The sequence below is a fragment of the Gastrolobium bilobum genome, unplaced genomic scaffold (genome assembly GCF_033153095.1).
Source record: "Gastrolobium bilobum isolate Gb01-03AN ecotype WA unplaced genomic scaffold, APGP_CSIRO_Gbil_v1 utg184762, whole genome shotgun sequence".
Classification (NCBI taxonomy): Eukaryota; Viridiplantae; Streptophyta; class Magnoliopsida; order Fabales; family Fabaceae; genus Gastrolobium; species Gastrolobium bilobum.
Window position 1 is genome coordinate 22,919 of NW_026897890.1, and position 9,575 is coordinate 32,493.

At 37.0% G+C, this 9,575-nt stretch overlaps 2 pseudogenes; both read left to right on the forward strand.

Annotated features, from left to right (window-relative positions):
- Window positions 1-348: 348 nt before the first annotated feature.
- LOC133311222 (5S ribosomal RNA) lies at window positions 349-466 on the forward strand (annotated as a pseudogene).
- Window positions 467-5,347: 4,881 nt separating this feature from the next.
- On the forward strand, window positions 5,348-5,466 carry LOC133311221 (5S ribosomal RNA; annotated as a pseudogene).
- Window positions 5,467-9,575: the final 4,109 nt, after the last annotated feature.

Below are 9,575 nucleotides of genomic sequence, written 5' to 3' on the forward strand. Positions count from 1 at the left end.
TGTGGTTTTACCTTCAAAATGCAAAGAACTATAAAACATCAGCTCAAATTTTTATCTTATGACTTATATGTTGTAAAACCTTGAAATCCATGAAATCTAATACATAATTCTTGTATAATTTAGCCTCAAAACATGGTAAACCAAAGGTTTATCAGCGATCATATAGCACTAATGCATGGGATCCCATCAGAACTCTGTTGTTAAGCGTGTTTGGGCTAGAGTATACTAGGATGAGTGACCTCTTGGGAAGTCCTCGTGTTAAACCTCTTTTTTTCGAATTTCCTTCCTTTTGCCTTTGAGACCTATGGCGGGGGAGGGGATACAAATTTTGATCGTGCGAGAATGTGCAGGTGCGATCATACCAGCACTAATGCACTGGATCCCATCAAAACTCCGCAATAAAGCGTGCTTTGGCGACATAGTACTAGGATGGGTGACCTCTTGGGAAGTCTTCGTGTTGCACCTCTTTTTTGCGATTATCCTTCCTTTTGCCTTTGAGAACCGTGGCCTATGTTGCATCGACACCGACACAAGACACGTGACACGATATGCCGACAGTTAATTCTAAAAAAATATTAGATTTCGACACGTAATGACACGTTTTGATATTAAATAATATTTTTCATATATATAGTTTGTATTTAATACGTATAGCAGCACATAATAAGTCATATAACTAATCAAATATTCAAATTTCATAACATTAATATAAAGCAAAAATAATTTTGTGTAACATCCCGCATAATTAGGAATTTCTATAAATTATAATTGAGAGTGTGAGGCATGCCTGAAATTCGAATAAAATTGAGGTTTAGGGAGGAATTAAATTAAGTAGGAAAATTATTATTGTTGCTATTATAAGCAAGAGTATGTGTATATTTTTAAAAGATTCAAAATACTAGTTAAAAAGGGGTAGCATTGCATTTAAATTACATTATAGGTAGGAACCTTAATAATTAACTAGTGGGAACATGAAATAATAATTATATATATATATATATATATATATATATATATATATATATATATATATATATATATATAATTCATGTGCCAAGTGACCCATTAGGAATGTTAGAGGAAAATATACATTTGGTCAAACTACTTCTCTATGTCTTCGGACTTTGTCATAGGTGTGTGTAGAATGAGATTAATTTAACTACAAAATATGGGAACCTTAGTACTACTTATGAGTATTTGGGATAGGGTACATTAGAGGATGAATTGTACCACACCCACCTTGTGAAGCTACGGCCCAATGCCTTGGGTGGAGGCATTCACCAGCCCAAAACCCCTTATTCCCAAGCATTTAGATAACCCTTGGATAAAAAGGAAATTTGCCTGGGTGATCCTTATTGGGCAAGTAGTGACACATGTACACATATAGTCATCCTTATTCTTTTGTTTTTTTTTCATGCGCCCTAGGTGGGGAACAAACAAGCTGGCTGCTGTTTTGTGTCTTAAATCATGTTCATTTTGTTCTCTCCCATTTCTTCCCTGTGCGCAAAAACTAAGGGAAATTACAAAACATAACTTTGCAAAGACATTCCTTCACTGCTTCCCCCTAAACCGTGAAACAAGAATTCATTCACCAAAGTCTCCATCCTTATATTTTCGTTTCTGGTCCAGCCGAGCATCAAAGCTCAAGGAGTGATGAAAACCGATTCCCTTCAATGAAGACCCCATCCTTAAGTTCTGAGCTATCTTCCATTGCATGCAAGACCAAGTGAGCAATTCCGATCCTTTTTGCTTTCTGATTCGGCGCAGGAGAGGAGGAGTGAGCTGCGCATGATGTTATTTTTTTGTTTTCATTATTTGGACAGTGGGAATGCAAGGGTACTGCCTTCCGTTTAAGTGATGCATGTGGGCAGATTCGAGAATGAGTTGGATACCTCCTAAAGGTATAAATCTGAAACCATACTCTTTGAATCCCCCTCAATGATTCGGTTCTTAAGTGTCTTCAAGGAGGTGTGATGATTCTCTACACTTTTGTTTCACCATTCTCCATTCGGTTTTCTTTAGGAATTTCCTCTTGCATGCAGCTGTGAGCTTGAGTCTTGGAGGGGAGGCGTTGGATTTTTTTAGAACCAAATTAGTGGTTGTTCTCTTGGCTGAGTGGTTAGCTTGTGATGTACCCACAAGAAGGTAAGGACCCGATTTCAAGCACCTCCCTTCATTTTAATTTCGGACTGCATGTGTGAATTTGGTAGATTAAACTTTGTTATTTACATTCCTTTGCTTTTGCCTAATTGAACAACCTTGGGACTTTTGGTATAGGCAAGCTGAAATAAGTTTTAGTGAGCTTGGAAAGTAGGCCACTGTCATGCGTTGAGCTGCCTTTTTGAAACAGTATCACAATCTAGCCTTGCTAGTTTTTAAGTTTGTGAAGTTAGCAGGTTGTAATTAAACTGGTTGGGACTGAGTGAGTTAGTAGAGTTTTGTTAAAATGAGTTTGTCAGGACCGAGTTAATGAACCACACCTTGGGTATGTTGAGAACTTAATTGGACAGCTTGATTTAACCTCACTAGTGCACCTTAAACCGTGTAGTGTGTCCTCTGTAAGTGACAATTTATGAGCACTTAGTGATAATGAATTGGTTCATGCCTAATAACTGAATTTTTGGAACTTGGAAAGCAACCCTCCTCAATGGTAGTACGATTTTGGTAGACTTGTGCGCTGTCCAGTTTTGCTTGTATTAAATCATTATATAAACAGCCTGCTGCATGCCATTTAGCGCACCCTAAATAGTGTGAACAAGGTTACATAAACGTTAAAAATTCTGTTGGTCATGCCTAGGTAATGTAAGTAAATTATGTTGAAGAAAAAGAATTAGAATTGTCATAGGGGATAGCTTTAAAAACCGAACCTGTATGAACTTCGGAATTTTGGTCAATTGCTATAAGTTGAAAGGATAAAATTCAAGGAAGAAAACCATTGCATTAGGAGCATGATGATTGATCAAAATTCAAGAGTTGGAAGCCTTTTGTTAATGACTAAAGAACCGAACCACATGCATGGAAAAATTAGTTTAAGTCCGGAGATAAAACTTCTTGTTAGGAAAATTAAAGTAGTATAAAAATCATGAAATACTATTTGAATCCAGTTTCGCATGTGTTTAACCGTGTTGACAGCATGCTTTATGCATCTTTAGTGCACTCCAAGCCTTGTAGGTATTGCCATGTAATGATTATTTGTAGGACCTGGTTGATGCCTAAATCGTGTGGCATGTCCTGGGAATCTGAATTTTTGTAAATTGCTAACGGCTGGTAAAATTAACATTAAGTCAGAAAAAGATTAAAACAATCTAGTTGGTGATTAAGTCAGTAATGAGAATATGGGAAATCGATTAGAAACCTAGAATGGGAAACTGGAGAGTACATGCATTTTATTGGAACAATAGATGTGAATTTTGATTTTTGGTACCGATTGCTCAGGTGTGCTAACCTCTAAAAGAGTGGGCTGATTGGTGATGTTTTGATTAAAAACGCTAAAGACTTGAGGTAAGTGTTTGGTGGTATTACCTAATGTGACTATTAGCTAGCGTATAGAATTGTGAATTTTTGCTCACATGTGCCTTGGATTAATGTGTTGTCATATGCTATATGTATGCTGCCTATGAATGTGAAAAGATGGAAAATTCTGTTATGAGAAGTAATTGTTATGTGGCAGTTTGGTACGGAAAGTACATGAAAGATATGCTACTATGATGATGATCTAGTCATGCATATACACCTCATAATTCATTTGTTTCTTGTTTGTGTGCGAAGCATATCATGGCATACATGCACGAATTTCATGTTGTTCATGGAATAGAATATTTAAATAAATATGCATACGTTTGAGCACGCATCATATAGGCATCCCTTCGGTACCAGGGTATGGGACACTTGGCTTCCGTCCACATAGGCCTCAGTTGGAATTCACCTTTGAGGAGCCATTATGGAATATCCACTGTGTATGTTAGTACGCACACGACGGTGCTATGAGCGTAATAATGGCGTTATATACGCACTATGATATGTTAAGTACGCGCACGACGGTGCTATGAGCGTAATGATGGCGTTATATACGAACTATGATATGGTAATGCTTCTTCGTAAATTGAAATGTTGATGTGACTGTTTTATAATTTTGTGCCTAGTTTAATATTGTTGTATTATTGGTTTTGCTATCACACTACTGGGATTTTTCTCACCCCTTTGGGGCTGCAATTTTTATAAAATTGCAGGAGGACGAAAGAGCATATGAAGACATGGTTATTTTGGATATTGGCTGTTAATTGCTGCTGTTTGGATTTCTGCTGTTAACTGTTTGCCTGTTGGATGACTGTATTATTGGAATATTTTGGGAAGTTTGGATTACTGTTGGAAGCATTATTAGGCTACTGTTTTAAGATTTTTATGATCAGTTAGGACTTTGGAAAAATTCTGGAAACGTTTTGCGAAAACTATTTCTTGAGGTTTTGGATGCAGTTTTATAAACCGTTTTGCGAGCACTTTGCAAGTTATATTTAGTGGGGCTACAGACCTCCGAATGAGGTATAATTCATATGTACGTAAATCCCCAGTTGTGTACTTTCAGATTGTATAAATATTATGTTCAACGATTGTAATTCCGAATTATTAGGATTTTTACAACTCAGGAGGTTTTTGGGAAAATACAATGAATTTTTTAGTACTTTACGAGTTCTGTTTCGTGGGGCTATTCACCTCCGATTCGCGTATAATTTATATGTACGCGAAGCCCCAGATGTCTAGTTTCTATATATCAAAGAATATTTTTTCAAGCTGTTGATTTCCAATTTACATTATTTTTGCAAGACAGGCTGTTGTCGGGAAAATCAGAGTTGTGCAACGAAAGCCTTTTAAAAATTTATTTGTTGTTTCGATTTTTTTTAAAGTCAGTTTTCGAGGCAAGCTTTTCTAATTGGTGATATCAAAAAGATTTTGGAAAAAGAATTTTACACGTTAACATTTCAACTCTAATCCGCTTAGCAGACAACTCCCTTGGATGCATACAGGGGAGGGTGTCACATTTTTCATGTCAAATTCCATAAAAGAAAATAATTGATTTATAAATTAATTTTTCATGTTTTGTTAAAAAGATAAAATAAAATAAAATTTGGATCTAAAAAAAAATACGTGTTGGGAAACGTTGACTGTGTGTCGGAGCGTTGACCGCGTGTCGTAAACTTGTGTCGGAGCGGTGACCGTGTGTCCCATAAGGTTGACTTCGTGTCGGAGCATGTTGGAGTCCAACACGGATTTTTCACTACAAATAATGTGTTCGTGCTTCCCAGCCAGTGACGAGGGAGGGGATATCTAAATTGATCGCGTGAGAATATGAAGGTGCGATCATACCAGCACTAATGCATCGGATCCCATCAAAACTCTGCAGTTAAGCGTGCTTGGGCGAGAGTAGTACTAGAATGGGTGATATCCTAGGAAATGCTTGTGTTGCATCTCTTTTTTGCGAATTTCGCTCCTTTTGCCTTTGAGACCCGTGGCAGGGGAAGGGATATAGATATTGTTCACGCAGGAAGGTACAGATGCGATCATACCAGCACTAATGCACCGGATCCCATCAGAACACCGCAATTAAGCGTGCTTAGGCTCACTGGGAAGTGCTTGTGTTGCACCTATTTTTTGTGAATTTGCTTCCTTTTGCCTTTGAGACGCGGGGAAGGGGAGGGGAAATAGATATTGATCTTGCAGAAATGTGCAAGTGCAATCATACCAGCACTAATGCACCGGATCCCATCAAAACTCCCCAGCTAAGCGTGCTTAGGCGAGAGTAATACTAGGATGGGTGACCTCCTGAAGGATGGGTGACATATTGGGAAATGCTTGTGTTGTACCTATTTTTTGCGAATTTTCTTCCTTTTGCCTTTGAGACCCAAGGCAGGTGAGGGATTAGATATTGATCGCGCTGGAATGTGCAGGTGTGATCATACCACCACTGATGTAACGAATCCCATTAAAACTCCGCAATTGAGCATGCTTAGACTAGAGTAGATATGGATGGGTGATCTCCTGTGAAGTCCTCGTGTTGCACCTCTTTTTTGCGAATTTTCTTCCTTTTGCCTTTGAGATCTGTGGCCTATGTTGCACCAACACTAAAAATGGACACGACACGCCAACATGTTAATTCAAAAAAAGTGTTAGATTTTGACAATTAGGACGCATTTTGGAGTAAAATAATATTTTTAATATATATAATATGGTTTATATTTAATACACATAGTGTAACACCCTCCCTTGTATGCATCCAAGAGAGTCGTTTGCTAATCGTTATTAGAGTGGCGAAATTTGTTAAGAAACTTTTTCTTTGAAAACCTTTGAGGAAATGTAGTGGAAAGCTGAATCTAAGGAAGATTTTGGATAGGAAGTACTTAAAATATGTTGCTGTTGAAAACAGTAAAAATTTAAGAAAACTGTATTCCTTTAAATATTCATATAAAATCGAGTTTTAAAAATATTTTTGTACAGTTGACAAAATCTTAAAGTAGACACGAGGGGCTTCGCGTGCATATAAATTAATAGAGAAACGGAGGTCGTTTGCCCCTCGAAACTTAACTCGCAAATTGAACGTAAAACTGCTTAAAATTTCAGCATTTAATAAAACGTTCGAAAATTCTTTTCGCAAAACGTTTTTCTGAATTATCTCCAAATAACCGCTGAATATGGAAGTTTAAAATAGAAATAGAAACATAGTCATACAGTCATCCAAGGTTCTCAAAGTATCAATTATTACAGTCATCCAACGACAACGGCAAAAGTCCAAGCAGCAGTAATATGTCAATCAATCAACAAATACAGCAAAAATCCATATACTCGAGTCCTCAAATGCTTTTGCGTCCTCCTGCAATTTTATAAAATTTGCAGCCCCAAAGGGGTGAGAAAAATCCCAGTAGTGTGGTAACAAAACCAGTAATGCAACAGTACTAACTAAATGCAAAATAACAAAACAGTCGCATCATCAAGTCAATATCTGAATACTAAACATTATCATATTGCGTATATATCGCCAAGATAACTAGTCAAGATGCATATATAACGCCAAGAGTACGCTCATACTAGGGTGTGCGTACTAACAAAAACAGTGGAGGGCCCTCCCTTAATGGCTCCTTGGAGGGGTCCAACTGCATCCTATGCGGACTGAAGCCAAGTGTCCCATACCCTGGTACCGCAGGGATGCCTACATGATGCGTGCTCAAACAGATGTATATATATACATTCCTTAATAAGATTTTCTGTAGAAAGCATGAAACAAGTGCATGTATGCAATGTCATGGATCACACACATCATATAGTTTAAAAATTATGGATGCGCATGCATGTCTAGATAATATCCAATATCATATATATTTATGGATTCAATATCAAGATCCTGCGAAATAAATAAAATATCCAGCATATAAAATCCCAAGGCAGAATCCATATACAAAGTCCAACCATGAGAGCAACGTTCACCATCCGTGCACCCGTTAGTAGTCACAAGAGGTAATATCACCATACACGTACCTCAAATGTCACAAAAATAATTACCAAACAGCAGCGACAATGGTCCAAAATCTCACAAAATATGTGCACCTAAAATATATGTAACAGAATAATTTAATCAGAATACGTTACATGTTCTTCGTACAATATTACTAACAATTTCCCAAGCTTAAAAGCTTAGTACCCAATCGGCCTTCAAGATTCTTTCTCTCAAAAGTTTTCTGGTTTCAAAATTAAACTTTACCAATGTATACAGCAAGGATTTCTCACAGTTTCCATTCCTCCAATGTTCGGTTTTCATAAAAAAAATTCCCAAGATTATTTATTTTATGATTACTGTTTTCTGCTCATAAAATGCGCAAAAGGTTGCCTAAGTATCATGCTGTCTAGCTAAATTAAATAAGGACTAAGACCTAGTGATTTCACCCAAAACAGAATCGGTTTTGTGCTTAGAAGTTCCTCAAGATTTCTATGAAACTTTCACTTTCCTAGTCCCATGATGCGCAAAATAAGTCCCATAAATACCATTGTTGTATTCTCATTTTTATTCAAGAAAAAACCTAACTCATAACAAATTTTACCAAGGCAACAAAATGATTTCCTCTTCACAAAGCATCTAGAATAAAGTATTCCAAATTCCTCTACTCTAAAACAACAAAGATTAATTTTTCTAAAGCTCATTTAACTCATGAAAATGCTCTACAAGAGAGTATGCATGCTGCCCTAATAACTTTGCCTCATAACATTTCATGACCCATTTAATTTCAGCCCAAACAGTCCCATTATTCCAAGCATGGTAAAGCCCAAGTTCACTTCTTTAAGTTTTCAAACTATGGCCCAAAGAGTTTAGTAGGCAGAAACGTCAAGGCTCAACAAAGTTTATGAGACTTCTTCCTAGCATGTACCTCACGATGTGAACAGAGGAAAGAAGGATATGTTTTAGTGCTCACCCTTTTTGCAAGTACGAGAGGAGCACAAGGAAAATGCGAAACAACACTATAGGCTCTGTTTGAATACTGTTTTCAAAAACAGTTTTTTAGTTTTTAGAAAAAAAAATAAAAAAATTCGTTTGGTAAAGCCTGTTTCGTAAAAAAAGTTTTAAAAACTGTATCTGTTTTTTTGTTTTTAGAATCAAATTTAGAGAACATGTCTGAGTTGTTTTTGTTTTCTGTTTTGGTTTTTAACTTTCAAAAGAAAAAAAACATAGAAAACAACTGTTTCCATAATAATTCTACAAAACAGTTTTAAGAACAAAAAAACCAAAACACAATCAAACAGACCCATAGTCTCTAGAGCTCTTGGTAGGCAGTAGGTCCAGTCCTCCTAGGCAGTGGTTGTGCGCACAAAAGGGTGAAGAAAAGTCTAGAGTAGGAGCCTACAAACAAGGGAACATCTTTGTTATCTACAAATAGTATGGAAGCCAAAGAAAATGTCAATATTCAGTACCTCCTTGTGTGGAAATCACGGCCGAACAGAGGAAAATGAGAGGGTTGAGCTTTCTTCTTTTCTAGCTCTAGGAGCTCACGGTTTGCAGCTGTGGAAAAGAGAAGATGGTTTGTTGTTTTTCTTTGTCTCTCAACCTCACTAAGGTCACGGTTTGATGAGGAAAGAAGATGAGATGATGTGAAACTTTGGTTCTTTTCTAGGAATGCTACGATTTAGAAAGGAAAAGATGGAAGTGTTAAGAAATTTCTGAATGCCTTTCTTTGTACTACTACCCCTACGGCTTGAGAAGAAAACAAATGGGGAGTAAAGCTACAAAAGTTCAGCTTGTTTTCTTACTACTTCAGCTTCTAAATAGAAGGAATGGAGGAAGTAAAAACACTTGCATTTGTTTGCTTTTCTTGTACGCATAAGGGGCAGTGATGTGCAGAATCTTTTGCCCAAAAGGGTTACATGCAGGCTGCCCTTTGAAAGTAAATGACCTTGAAGGTCGAGGCATCTGATAAGGAAAAACAAAAAATTTTCGCTAGCGGAACACACATGCACATCAAGATACGTGCTTTAAGACGTATATTATACCTTTGTTCGTGAAACTTCAGGATGATCAAGGTCAGGTTTGGAGGGTTCAA